We start from the raw sequence: 11,667 nt of genomic DNA on the forward strand, positions 1-11,667 counted from the left end.
AGCAGTTGGAGGCTTCGAGCACTGTGCTTAGAGCTATATGTACATTTTCCTGCTCTTTACCAAAGTCTCATTATCTGGGTCTGTCTGCTAGTCTCTTTTACATAGGAAATTGAGACTCGGTTTCAATATGTTACTAAAAGCCAAAATGATTATTGACATAGTTAGCCGGATTTAAAATGACATCTCTTACTTCAAAGCATAGTACAAACATTAGCTAAAATGGACCAGATATTTAAATGTGAGAGGCATATCCATAAAACTCTAGAAGTAGTTTCAAGAAACGTAAGATTTATAAACATAAGAAATATTTGTGTTTTAGGGGACCCTACTAAGGAAGTAAAAAGACAACCCATACTATAAGAAGTATGGCTGGTACTCAGAAAAGTTAAATATGGAATTATAATAGTACTCAGTAATTCTACACATAGGAATAATACTCAGGAGAACTTTAAAAACTATATTTGCACGGGGTTGGGATTTAGCTCAGTGGTGAGCGCTTGCCTTGAGCATAAGGCCCTGGGTTGGTCCCCAGCTCAAAAAAAAAAAAAAAAAAAAAAAGGAAAAAAAAAACTATCTTTGCATAAACATTTGGCCATAAACGTTCATGGCAGCAATGTGTACAAGAACTAAAACTTTTGTCAATGAATGAACAGAATGTGGTATATCCAACAATAGAATAGTATTCAGCAACTAAAAACAATATACAAATACGTGTCCCAACATGGATGAACCCGGAAAACATTATGCCAAGTGAAAGAAGTCAGATACAAAAGGCCACATTTTGTATTTTCCCATTTACATGGTTAGCAGGAAGGTTATGGGAGGTAACCATTAGTATTTTTGAGGAATAGAACAATGTAGAATTAGTAGTGGCCATTGTAACCATTAGTATTTTTGAGGAATAGAACAATGTAGAATTAGTAGTGGCCATTGTACAATTTGGTGGATGTATTAGACACCACTGACTATGTTTTTTAAAGAGTTAATTTTTTTAGAATTGTATCTTGATTAACAAAATGGGACTTTCAGAGCATTCATCTTGACATTTAAACAATACAGACATGTTTTAATCCTGGGAACCTTCAAGTTAGTGTGCTTCTAATGATCTATTAAGCTCCTGTGTTCTCGTTCTGTATCCTTCTCCCTGGACCCCATCCCCGAAACCTCACTAAAGTAGATTGCAGATCTGGGATTCTAGGCCAAGCATAGAAGAATCTTCAGGTCTTAGCTAAGTGAGAGAACCTGGGATAGCTATCAAATGAAGTACATACCCTTTAACGATGCGAAGGGAGAAAGGAGAACCTCCAATAGAACCAGATACCTTGAGATCTCTCAGATGTAAAGAGCAAAGGGGTTCAAGAATCACCTCAAGAGAGTCTCAAGGTTGGAGCTGGAGGTAGATTGTGACATCATGCCATGACCTCACACCAGAGGTCACAGCACAGCACTGAGAGGAAAGGAAGATTTCAAAGCAGGGCTAATAATTTGATGGAAATTAAAAGCAAATTAAAGATTTGGACTATAGTTTTGAGAAAAACATTGGCTAGAACCTTTTGATAAATTTTGTCATCAGAGTCCATGGAAACAGCAGGTTTTTCCCTCGTGGTTTCATGTGCCTGGTTAAGCTTTCAGATTAAACGTTTCCCTTTTGTCTAACTCTCTACTCTATTAAGCATTTTATATGCACTATCTCAAAAGCCCAGGACCCCATGATTTAGGTAATGGTCTCCCTGTTTTGTAAAGGAAGAAATGGTGTTACTAGGAAGAAGTGATCTTTTGGACACAGCCAAAGTGATGACAGATTCCTCATGGTCTGACTCTTCTATAGCCTGTGAGAGAATTAGAATTTGCTGCAATAAATAATGTGGAGGAAGACAGTTCTGTCCCAAAATAGAAGGCCCTATGGAAGTTAGCTTCAAACTTTACAACATAACGAGGCCAGGTTTGGTGGCACATGCCTATAATCCCAGCATTTAAGGGACTCTGGTAAGAGGCTTTCTATGCGTCTGAGGCTAGCCTGTGCTACATAGTGAAATGAATCCCAGTTTGTATGGGCTACAGAATAAAACCCTATCTCTTCAGGTCGGGGAGGGGTTGTTATCAGGATGTAAGGTGAATTAATTAATTAAAACAAAAAGACTCTATCTAGGGGGCTAGAGAGATGGCTCAGTGGTTAAGAGCACCGACTGCTCTTCCAGAGGTCCTGAGTTCAAATCCCAGCAACCACATGGTGGCTCACAACCATCTGTAATGAGATCCAATGCCCTCTTCTGGTGTCTGAGGACAGCTACAGTGTACTCATATACAATGAATAAATCTTAAAAAAAAAAAAAAAGACTATCTCCTAAACAAACAAATAAATAAATAGGTTTACAGGCTAATGATAGGTAAGAGTAAGATTTCAGAGAGTGGAAGAGACCTAACTCCATCCTCTGTCCACAAATGAGCGGCCTGGGTGTGCAAGAGTGGAGTGTGTGAGCTAAGGCAAATGAGTAGACCCAGACCATGAGTAGAGAGAGGGCACGAGTCATTCAGTGGGATGATTACTACAGAAGCCAATAGACTTTCCACACTTGTTGCCCTCCACTGGGCATCAGAAAATCACTTCCCAGGCACACCCAGAGACCACCATCCACAAGCACCCTGAACCAGGCTGTTCACGATTAGAGACAACAGCAGTATGGAAAGATAAGTCCTGCCCAGTCCATGAAGAATATTGGAGGTTGGGCTGGAGGGATGGTTCAGTGGTTAAGGGCACCGACTACTCTTCCAGAGGTCCTGAGTTCAAATCCCAGCAGCCACATGGTGGCTCACAACCATCTGTAATGGGATCTGATGCCCTCTTCTGGTGTGTCTGAAGACAGCTACAGTGCACTTATATGAATAAATAAGTTAATTTAAAAAAATACTAGATGCTGATAAGCACTGCCTAACACAGAAATACCATTAACTTGAATTTTCAATTTTTTTCAGTTCTGGGAATTGAACCCAGGGACTTACATATATTAGGCTAGCGTTCTATCGCTGTGCTATCCCACAGTGGTAGTTTAAATATCCCTCTTAGTATAGTTTAAGGCATTTGAACTTGATCCCTAGCTATTGGCACTGTTTGGGGGAAGGTTTAGGCTGTGTGGCCTGGCTGAAGGAAGTGTGTCACTGGGGACAGGCAGGCTTTAAAACTAAAGAGCCTTAACAGTTTCCAGTTCTCTCCACTCACACGTGCGGCTCAGGATGTACACTCCCAGCTTTCTGTTTCTGCCGACATGGCTGCCACTTGCTGCTATGCTCTCAGACCTGAGGGATTCTTATTCCTCTGAAGTCATGAGCCCAAACAAACTTTCTTCTAGAAGTTGACTTGGTTGGGGTGTTTCATCACAGCAATAGAGAGTAACTAAGGTAGATGTTAGTACCAGACAGTGGGCTGTTACTGTGGAGAGCCTAACTGATTTTTTTTTTGAGGAATGTGGAAAACTGGAAAAATGGCTGCATGCTGTAAGCAGAGTGTGACGAACTGTCTTGGGGGTCCTATAAGAGAGTGCTGAAAGCAATGAGCTCTGCGGAGAGACTCAGTTCAACAGATGTTAGAAGGGATGTGCTTAGAGGCCATTCCTGTGATAGTTTAACAAAGAATGTGGCTGCCTTCTGCCCTTTTCCTGAGGCTAAATAAGCAGCTACAGACTCTTTGGTTTGGTGGAGGCAAGTTCGGGATGGTATAATATTTAATCTGTGGTGTGGTTATTGTTATGACTACTATACAGGTCTACAAAAAAAGGAGGGGAGCAAATGAGAGAGAAAGACACAGTTTGAAGAGGAAGAGAACACCAGGTGACTTAATGCTACAGCCAAGGTTTGGGCTGAAAGAGGCAAAGGGATTAGGAGAGGCCTCAGGCTCCGAAGTGGAATAAGCAGATGGGCACCCTCAGGGCAAAGCCACACCCAGCTGAGCTTCCAACTTGCACAAGAGTCCTTTTTCTGCTCCTAAAACAGAGCTGAATAAAAGCTCTGCCCTCGTGACTCAAGGGGGCCAGGTCCATCCAGGCCGGCAGCCGACCTTAGCAGTGTCCGTGTGGTTCTTTCTGGCTGTGGCAGCACAAAAGATGTTTTCCCACACATTAGAAAGTCAACTAAGACACGCAGTGGCTCTCACTGCTGACAGAGCTCTCGTCACTGTGTGTTTGTTCACTGTGTAGACCTTGAGGGACTCTGAAAACTTGATCGTTACTTTTTTTAATGGAGGTTTCATCCTAAAAACAAAACGAAACAAACTAATGATAAATTGATAAACAAATAACTCCGTTACAAGTAATTAGCAGAATCCTAACCGTGCAGTAGGTCCTGCTGGAAGAAGCTAAACATACAACAGCTCAACACACAGTCACGGCTATGATCATCAACACCAACCCAGCTGTCACCATCCCTATTTCAGTGTTTAAGTTTTGATTATGTGGTGTATGTGTGGAAGTATACGCACATAAATACATGCATATGAGATCAGAGGCAGCGGATCCCCTTAGAACTGCAGTTACAGGCCATTGGGAGACAGCTTTCTTGGATGCGGGGAGCCAAACACGGGTCCTCTGTGAGAGCAGAACATGCTCCTAATCACTAAGACATGTCTTCTGCCCCTTCACCCTGTTTTAAAGCTGAGAGGTGTTGTCGTTGAGCCTAGGACTGAACCCAGAGCTTGTGCTTGCTGTCAAGCATTTGAACACTGAACTAAACTCCAAGTCCCAAAGCTGAGGAATTGACTATGGAGAAGGTCATTAGTTTACCATTGTCTCTGACAGGGTAAATAACAGAACGAAGCCATGATCCTGGACAGTTAAGAGTCCTGAGACCCCATCATCATGTCCAGTGCCACGCTTGGATCAACTCAACAATTTTCACAGATAAAGTGGTCAATTGGGTCTGTAAGGAAAAATAGATCACTGGTGTGACTGGCTTCCTGGATCAAGGGAAGTCCAAACAGCCCCATGGGTCATCCCAGGATGAGATAAAGACAGATCTCTACAGAGGCTTCAGGAGGCTGACAGCGTGGAGAATTTCCTGTACTTTTGATGCAAGATAAAATTTGATTACAATAATAGGCACAGAACAGTCCTGTTTATACTTGCAACCTGGCACTTTATTATTATTCCCTTGAATAAGAGCAAAAAGAGTTGTGTAACCTCAAGGTAGCGTGGTTCTGTGAGGAGGAAGGAGGGTGGGGTTTAGCAGCAGCTGCCATCATAAATCAGTGTGTGGCAGTTTCCCTCAGAGCTCCAGGCTCAACTCCTAGCTGTCAAAAACTTGTAAAGGGAAGCCCCATGAGAATTTATATAACGATGGGAAAGCTCATTTTCCTTCCGGAAAGAGCCTTTCTGGAGCAAGGAGAGGATTAAGCTGACTAGATTCTATATGAAGGGGGAAAAAAATAACCAAACCCCGGGTTCAGAGAGAGGGAAAATGTGAGTCAACTTGAGCTATTTCCCTTGCCCCCTAAAAATTGACCTTGTAAACAGAGAAGAACATGCTGAATTCCACCAGATAAATGAATGATTGGGTGACTGAATGATTTAATGACTGAGTGTGATCCGGGCTTCCTCTGGGCTGGTTCTTTCAGTGTGAGAACAGTTCGATCCCAGACTGACCCAGAAATGCTGAGTGTATAACAAGGCCAACCAGCAGAGTCAGTCATGAATATTCATGTGCAGATGATGCTCCCAGTCGATGTGTTTGATTGTTGTGTTTACTGATACATTTTCAAACTCACTGTGTAGTTCAGAATTTGGGGGGTGAGGTGGGGTGGGGGGGCGGCTGGAGGGACAGGAAGAAAGCTGTGCTAAACGCAAACATTTTTGGGCAGGTCTGTTGAGTAAAAATACTTAGAGCAAAAAATATATTCGATGTTTATCTAAAATTCAGATCTAACTGGGCAACCTTATTTTCATATGCCAAATGCGGCCATCTGTCTCTGAGCCAGTAATGCTCAGGAGAGGGTCGAGGACAGTACTGGGGGACATGCTACACCTGGGAGCCATAGGAAAGGAGAGGCAAAAGTGGGGTCTAAGAAGCAGAGAATTATGCAGAATGTGGAGACGGAGACAGGTGACCACAGAGGTCAGAGAAGCTGAGAGACCACAGGCATTGGGAGAGACGGTGACCTGGAGGATGCCAAGGAGGGAAACACGCACTTCCTGGTGAAGCTATGGAGTTGCTTGTAGAATTTGGCTCTATAGCTGCTGGGGCTTCTCAGAAACTAAGCAGAGTGCCCAGTGTGGCTAGGATGGAGATTGGGTGCATGCAGGATCACCTATAAGTTATCAGAATTGAAGTCTATAAACCAGGAGCAGAGACACACATCTGTAACCCCAGGACCTGAGAAATGACGTAGGAAGACAGGAGTTCAAGGCCAGCCTGAGAGCCTGCTTCAAACAGTAACACCAACAATGGCAATACAAACAAACAAACAAAACAGAACTGAAACAAGTCAATGAAGCCGGGCAGTGGTGGCCAGGCCTTCTGTCCTAGCACGCGGGAGGCGGAGGCAGGCACGGTTAATCAGATCAGTCTGGTCCACAGAGTGAGTTCTGGAACTGGTAGGCTGCACAGAGGAACTCTGGGAAAAGAAAAAAGAAAAAGAAACAAGAAAATAAGTGCCTTCCCCCTCTGAAAGTTGGAATGAGGGGGAGAAGGAGAGGAGGAGGAAGAGAGAGAGAGAGAGAGAGAGAGAGAGAGAGAGAGAGAGAGAGAGAGAGAGAGAGGAGAGAGATGTTAAAAATACCATTATTGGGGTTGGGGATTTGGCTCAGTGGTAGAGCGCTCGCCAAGCAAGCGAAAGGCCCTGAGTTAGGTTCCCCGCCCAAAAAAAAAAAAAAAGAACCAAAAAAAAAAAATACCATTATTTTTGCATTTTCCCTGAAGATCATGAAGAAGGTCCACAGTTCGGTACAACTTCTCCCAAAGCCCTACCATCGTCTCCCTTTCCTGATGTCTCCCGGTGCTGCTCTCACCGTCACTTCCTCAGTTTTCAGTGCTACTTATTTCATCTCATCCCACAGACACCAGCACGGTCTCTCCAGAAAAGGGATCCAACCAAGCCCTGCCCCAAGGATCTGAATGTATAGTCCTTCTAGAAAGAGTGATAATTGAACTAGAAATTAAGCGTCATCCTTGGCAGACTAGGAAGAGAGAAATATGAATTTTCTTATCTGGCCTCTGGCATTTCAAAATGCTTTCCAAGTCATTTCCGGGTGGAGCCCCTTGGAGGATGACTGCACTTTTCTAAGATAGAACACCTTTCATTTCTTGAAAAGTTCTATATCTTGGCAAGTTTCTCCTTGAAAAGTCCATTTTTCTTCCTGTACTTGTCTAGAAAGAGATGCCACAATGTGAGACTTGACATTTGTCACCTGTCCTAGGAAAGTCCCAAAGTGCCACGCCAGGAGCAAATGACCCAGAATAACAAAGTTGATTCTTCGAGTCAAGACTCCGGGCTCTCCCATCAACAAGGTCTGCCCAGCCACCTTCATGAGTGGAATGATCCTGAGAGCAAATGCTTCCAGGCCTCTTTGGAGCTGACTTAGCGAGCAGTCTCAGGGAGAGTCAATGCAGAAGGCCAGACCAGAATGTCTATACTGAGTGGGTGGTCTTAGCCTTTCTCCAGTTGTCTGGTCAATGCTGTATCTTACCACTGTGAGCCCTGGGGGTTCTAGTGCTCTGAAAAGATCCCCTGGTTCTCAACCTCCTCATTTTGCCTCTCAGCTGTGGCCAAGAGCTCACCTCAAGCCTCGGGGTGCACAAAGACATCAAGCACCAGCCTTAACCTACCCTCATATTAAAATCTCTAGGTCCTGAAGGAGGTTGTGCTTAGCTGTTTTAAACCTATTTCAAATACTACCACTGCTCCTTCCAAACTTTTTTCCAAATTCAAGAAAATGAAGTCTTTCTGGACAAACTCCAGCGACAGCGCCACTCATTCTTTGACAAGCTGCTGCTAAAGGTCAGCTTCGCCCAGAAGAAGGAAGGACGAAATGGAGGCTGGGTTCCCAGAGACAATCACCTGTGAACAGTCTGACATCTTGTTTCATAAACCTTTGGGACTTTCAAGGGGTGGTTTCGCTTCGTGCCACCAATGCCAATAAAACAAACACAACAACAATTAAAAAAAAAAAACCACACGTACAACATGTCTTTAATCCCAGCACTTGGGATGCAGAGGCAGGCAGATCTCTGAGTTTGAGGCCAGCCTGGTCTATAGAGCATGTTTCAGGATAGTCGGGTCTATACAGAGAAACCTTGTCTAGAAAGACAAACAATGACAAAATCACGTATAACAAGCTGCTAATGGTAACATGCTTCTGTAACCTCAATGATCAGGAGGTGGAGGTAGGAGCAAGAATTCAAGGTCATCCTTTGCTTTGAGGGGAGTTCAAGGTCAACCTAAGCATATGAAGCCCTGTCTTAAAAAAGAACCCCCAAGGGGTTGGGGATTTAGCTCAGTGGTAGAGCGCTTGCCTAGCAAGCACAAGGCCCTGGGTTTGGTCCCCAGCTCCGGAAAAAAAATAAAAAATAAAAAAAACCCCCAAACCAAAAGGAAGCAATAGCAGCAAAACACATGTGTAGTACACATTCAAAGTCTCATGGTGTGAGTCCAACTTTTTGTATTTGTGGTCATAACACACATATGCATGCATGAGTACATGTATTTATTATATATAATTTTATATAGCATTGCTATATATTCACAGCAATCTCTTCTCAAGAATATAAATAACACATAAAACCATGAATTCCATTCTTCTGGGCACTAGTTATCCCTTGCCGCTGTTGCTGTATTGAGACATGGTTACATGTAACCCAGGCTGGCCTCCAACTTGCTACGTAGCCAAGAATAACATGGAACTCTTGATCATTCCGCCTCTACCTCCCAACTGCTGGCATGACATGCATGTGCCACACCCAGGCTGGGCCATCTTTTAAGAGATGTGTTATTGTGTTATCTTTTCTGGGTATCTTCTTCTGTGCAGCATAGCTCTATGAATCCTCCAGGTTGGTGACAGTCCCCTCTGTGCTTCTGCTTTGTTCTCTGCCTTTGGCCACCAGATGGCATTCTGGAAACGCTGCCAGTTTGGAAATGTTTTCTGCATCCAGGCCCTCCCTCCTGCAGATTCTCAATGGCCTCCCCTCTCTCTGCCACCTTCCTGGGTGCAGCGGAAGAGGCTTTCTGAAAGGCAAATCCGTAGGATCTTGGACAAATTTCCTGTGTTCAGCCTCTTTATCAGCCCAATGACTTGGCTATGGGGTCGAAATGAAAGGACACAAGTAAGCCACTCAGGACATAGGGTGGCAAGTCCTGGCTGACTTCACTGTTCTTCCCAAAGCTCTTCTCCAGAATAAGTGGTAGGTCCTTTCAGTAGGAACCTAGGCCTTTCATCATTGGGTGACCATGGTCCCATTTTCCTTCTGCACAACATGCAGTCTCCAGATGCAGTGCCAGGAACCAGCTTGTCACTTCAGGATCTCTGCCCAGTCTGCTGAGACCCTGAGAGGACAATGCCTCTTTCCCAAAGCAGGGTCAGTAGCCACAAGCTGCTGCAGAGCTGGGGGAGAGATCCCTAATAGGCAGACCGTCACCACCCTCTGAGACCCTGAAACCTGAACCTCAGCAGGAGGTCCCCAAAGCTGAGTCACAGGAAATGGGCTATGGACTCAGGACGCCCTACTAGCTCTCCATGGCTTGGTCCACTAAGCAAACTGCAGGAGGGAAATGCAGGATAGAAGGAAAGAAAGAGCAAAGGGGAGAGAGCTTGCATACTAACCCTCAGTCACCCCCACCTGGCTGCCACCGGTCTCCATGCCAACAAGCCCTGAGTGGTGTCTGCTTTGCCTCTGTAGTGTCGCTCTTTCCCTTGCCTTAGTGAACTTCCTGTCCACCAGGGAGCGCCTGCCCCGAGGCCTTGCTGCTGACTCTCAGGCCACAGTGCACAGCCACCACACTGTTCTCATCTTTTCATTTCCCCGATTTCGACTTCTGCATTGACTGGAAGCCCTTTGGGGGTCACAGTCTCATCTCTGCCTGGTGCAGTCGTAGGATGAATAAGGGTCAGACAGTGAAGTCATCGTATATGCTGTCCTCAGAGGGCAATGAGCACCTGCTGTGTTCCTGTGCCCTGAGGGGAACACATGGCTCTCCTTGTAGTATAGGTTGTATCTTGCTCATCCAGAGCTAAGATAGACCAGACAGGGGGGAGGAAAAAAAAAACCCCAGAAAGGTAAAGGCATAAATGGTTTCACATTTGCATATGAGCCATTAAACCTGCAAGATGAGAAGGAGGAAAGAGTGGTCCTGCCTGCCGAGAGCTTTCTGCTAGGCCCCACACTCAAGCTTCCATGTGAATCGCTTTTTTTTTCCATTCTTACTATAAACTTATCAGTGACAACACACTGTCAGAAAAGGAAACTGAGGCTCAGAGACTCAAGTCGCTTGTGCTCTAAGTCTGTGAATGTTCTGAGGTCACCAAAGCTGAGTCGCAGGAAATGGTCTATGGACTCAGAGAGTCCACTAAGCAAACTGCAGGCGGGAAATGCAGAATAGAAGGAAAGGGGAGCGCATGTGACTAACCCTCAGCTACCCCAACCTGACTGCAGTGGGTCCCCATGCCAACAAGCCCTGAGTGGTGTCACTGTGTCCAAATGGGGCATCGCTGGCCCCAAGGGCTCAGCAACAGACACCCATCTTTGGGAAGCTGACCTTAATTTCCACCCGTTCAAACCTTTACAGACCTCCAGAATAGAGCCTACAGAAGGCTGAGCCTTAAGACTGGATGAATACTTGAGGCAACACACTGAGGGAAAAGCAGAAGTCAAGAGGCCTTGCAAGCTACCTGCCCCTCCTCTGCCTGAGAGAAAGGTGAACGGAAGTGGGGGCAGTCAGGCAGAGGAGGTCTCTCATAAACAAAGGTGTGGCGAGAAGAATTGGAGGAAGGGAGAGAAAGACCAGATGAAAGAGAGAGAGGAAGGTGTGGGAGACGGAACTATGAAAAGGTTGAGACAGAGGCAGAAAGGCTTGGGGTTTCCCAGTCAGGGACTCAAGTTGGACCAGATGCAGAGAACAATGGATCTCAAGGATCTCAGGAAGGGAGGGGGAGGGAGCCTTGTAGTCAGATCAGACCGGTCCTAACAGCTTCTAGAGGTGCCACTGGCACCCTCAGGGGTCTGTGTGAACAAAAACCACCCCATGGCTAATGTACGCTGCAGCCACAGGTAGGATGGGCTGTGGGGACTGCAGTCACCTTACCCCAACATTAGCATTTCTGATTTGGGATCTGGACCAGGCCAAGGGACTGTAAACATCATTTCTCCCAATCCCCACGATTTCCTACAGAGAGCACATCTCTTCTGCTCCCCGCCCCTCGCTGAAGACGAAGGAACAGAAGCTCAGAGAGGTTAAGTCATTTGTCCCAGTAGGCCCAGATGACCAATTAATTGCAAAGTCAGCATTCGAGCCCTCGCCCTTTAGCTCCTGTGGCTGTTGTCCTAACCACAGCTGCTTTTCAGAGAGACAAGCGTGGGGGCAAAGTTGAGGCTGAGAGTCCAGCAAGTGTAAGAAAAGGACAGGGGCAGAAGGTAGAAGAATGGGAGAGGAAGGCGAGGAAAAAAGATGAAGTAGAGAGATGGGGAACCTGA

Source organism: Rattus rattus, chromosome 15 (genome assembly GCF_011064425.1).
Source record: "Rattus rattus isolate New Zealand chromosome 15, Rrattus_CSIRO_v1, whole genome shotgun sequence".
NCBI lineage: Eukaryota > Metazoa > Chordata > Mammalia > Rodentia > Muridae > Rattus > Rattus rattus.